We start from the raw sequence: 3,623 nt of genomic DNA, 5'->3' as shown, positions 1-3,623 counted from the left end.
TACAGCGTGGTGATTATAGCTAACAATACTGTATTATATACTTGAAAGCTGCTAAGGGAGGAGATCTTAAACGTTCTCACCTGAACTATATAGGTAAGTATATGGTAATTATGTGATGTGATCAAGGTGTTAGCTATAGCTGTGGGGATAATTATTTTGCAATATATGAATGTATCAAATCAACATGTTGTACACCTTAAACTTACAAAATGTTATATGTGAATTATATCTCAGTTAAGCTGAGGGGGAAAAGAGTGGAGGGAGGCATTCTCATGAGTATCCTAGTGGAAATGACAATGGGTGTTCTCAGATCATGGTGCCAGGAGACATGACAACCTCTGTGAAAAAGTTTGCATGGCCAGGTAGTTACCAATGATACCACCTGGCAAGGAGCAGAGCAGAAGAAAAGAAAGCAAAGTGGGCAGATTGGTGTGAATTCTGAGTTACACCCTCTGGGCTTTTCCAGAAATACTAGAAGGGAGACTTGGCAGGGAAAGAGGGGTGTTGAAACTGTAGAACCAGTGACTGATAGGAACTTCTTTTCAGTTTTGCTGAAATATAATGATGTATCAAATTGCATGCGTTTGAGGTGTGTGATGTGATGATTTGATACACTTCTATATTGCCACATGAGGACCACAATAAGGTCCACCTCTGGCACTTCTACCAACTTTGTGTATGTGGTGAAAACATTTAAGATTTACTTTTAGGAAATTTCAAGTACATAACACAGTATTATTAACTATAATCACCATGCTATGCATTAGATTTCTAGAACCTATCCACCTTGTAAGTGGAAGTTTGTGCCCTTTGATCAACATTTCCCCCTCCCCTTAGGCCCTGGTAACCACCAATCTCCTCTCTATTTCTATAAGTTTGACTTTTTTTTTTAGATTCCACATATATATGAGATCATACAGTATTGGTCTTTCTCTGTCTGACTTTTTTCACTTAGCATTATGCCCTCAAGATCCACCCACGTTCTTGCAAATGGTAGGATTTCCTACTATCTCCATGCTGTATAATATTCCACTGTGCATAAATACACCACATTTTCTTTTCCCATTCATCCATTGATAGGTTGTTTCCGTATCTCAGCTTTTGTGAATAATGCTGCAGTGAACATGGGAGTGCAGATATCTCTTCAATATCCTGTTCTCATCTCCTTCGGATATATAGATGAGTAATGTTCTGAAATGTTTTCACATTCATTAGCTCACTAAAATTGAGACCGCTATTCGCTGTCTTTAACTGTCCTTGGCCTCAGAATTCATGTTTTTGAATATCAGTCTTTTTATTCTCTTGAGAGAACCTACATTTAGCATGGACTTGTTAGTGCCAAAGGACAAGTAACTCCAAGTTTTAGGGATTGTTCACTGGGACAGCAAAATTTTAAGTTGGGATCATTTGATCAAGCCCATATGTGATTACCAAACCCATTAATGACAGCTTAACAAACCTTTATTTTATTTATTTATTTATTTATTTTTAAGATTTTATTTATTTATTTGAGAGAGAGAGAAAGCACATGAGAGGGGGAAGGGTCAGAGGGAGAAGCAGACTCCCTGCTGAGCAGGGAGCCCGATATGGGACTCCATCCAGGGACTCCAGGATCATGACCTGAGCCAAAGGCAGTCACTCAACCAACTGAGCCACCCAGGCGCCCAGCTTAACAAACCTTTAATGTTAAAATGTAGACAACAGGGGGCACCTGAGTGGCTCAGTCATTGAGCGTTTGGCTTGGGTCATGATCCCAGGGTTCTGGGATCGAGCCCCACATCAGGCTCCTGGCTCAGCAGGAAGCCTGCTTCTCCCTCTCCCACTCCCCCTGCTTGTGTTCCCTCTCTTGCTGTGTCTCTCTCTGTCAAATAAATAAATAACATCTTTAAAAAAAATAATAAAATGTAGACAACATTCTAAAGTAATAGTCTGCAATCTCAGGGTATGGCTTCATCGCAAGATTGTTTTGCCTCCTATTGGGGCAAAATTCCCAAGCTCACTTTTTTCAAGATAACAAGATATGTCTACATACTTTGCCTTGATCACCTGGCTCAGCTGCATCAGGCGAGGGCGCCCAGGGGCTTTCTACTTACATAGTTTCTTAGTCATGTTACTGTGGCATAATGTTCTTATTTAAACAAGCCCTTCCCTCCCATAAAATTATGCCTCAGGGTTCATTTCTCAGAACCACTCATACCACAGAGGCAAAGTCTTTCAGGAGAAGTAAACTCACTTATATTCTTTGTGGAGGCAGACTCCATTTAGAAATGATCTGACTGCTAATGTCTGTCCTTGTTAACTAGGTTTGGCCCACAATTCAAGTGCCAAGTGGGCGCTGGCCCTGGGAGTTGTGTTTTGATTTCTCCTGTAATTTGCCAAAAGGGCCTCTCTTGACTTCAGTCTTCCTATTTGTGAACCTGTTGTTGTAATTCATTGTCTGGGTTCGAATGTTAGTATTCTTCAGAATAAGTATGTTCTTTGAAGACAGAAAACTACTATTCACCTAGAATGTGAACAACAGGAAAATTCCAACAGCCATGTATTTTACTTAATGTTCTGTGAGCCATTTTAAGTAGGAGCATACCAATAAAATGAATAGACCTGTAGTGAATCCAGCCAAGAATAAAAGAAAAACAGGAGGGCCTGGGTGGCTCAGTCCGATTAAATGTTCGGCTCTTGATCTCAGCTCAGGCCTTGATCTCAGGGTCATGAATTCAAGCCCTGTGTTGGGCTCCATGCTGGGCCTGGAGCCTACTTAAAAAACAAAACATAAATATGCAAAGTAGGAATACAAAAGTACATAGGACCACAGTTAGAGGAGCAAATTTCCATAAGATTATGCCTATATTTCTTACTTAATAAATTGTAAAAATCACAAACAGAATTCACTGGGAAAATGTAAATGACTAAAACTGAGCCAAGAAATAGACAACCTCAGGCGGCCAAACAGCATAGAAGACATAGAAAATGTTGTAAAATATTACATCTAAAAAATGTGGCAGGCCTAGCCATAAAGGCAAATACTTTTGTATATTCCAAGAAGAGATCAGTTGAGGATGTAATATAAACTCTTCCATAGGAAAGATGGAATGCTTCCTGATTTATCGTATGAAACAACATAACCCTGGCAGAACAACCTGTTAAAATGTGGGAGGAAAAAAAAATACAAATTGATACGTGTGCAAATATCATACAAATACAGCTATAAATAGAGATTCAGAATGAAATATTAGTGCATCTCATCAAGCATTCAATATGGATAAGCAATCATGTGGGTAGATACACAAAAGGCATTTGATTAAAATTAACATTCGCTCGTGATCCAAACTCTTAGTAAACAAAGACTAAGACATATAACCTCAACTTGGAAACTAGCAGCATCACACTTAAGCGCTGTCATTTTTATGCTCATTCACCAGAAATCAGAAGTGAGGTGCTGTAACACTGTGGTTAGAGCAGGATTGAGGATTGCTCTATCCAATGCCAGGAAATGCAAGACATGAATTCGAGACCAAATTGTTATTGTTTACTGATTACATAACTGGCTCACAGAATCAACAATGAATATTTTCAAATAAATCAGAATTTTATCATATAATATATTTAACTCTTTTCCCTTGTTT

Source organism: Leptonychotes weddellii, chromosome 2 (genome assembly GCF_054177405.1).
Source record: "Leptonychotes weddellii isolate Sample4059 chromosome 2, ASM5417740v2, whole genome shotgun sequence".
In the NCBI taxonomy this organism is placed as follows: Eukaryota; Metazoa; Chordata; class Mammalia; order Carnivora; family Phocidae; genus Leptonychotes; species Leptonychotes weddellii.
The sequence above is the reverse complement of the archived record's forward strand: the minus strand, read 5'-3'. Positions refer to the sequence as shown.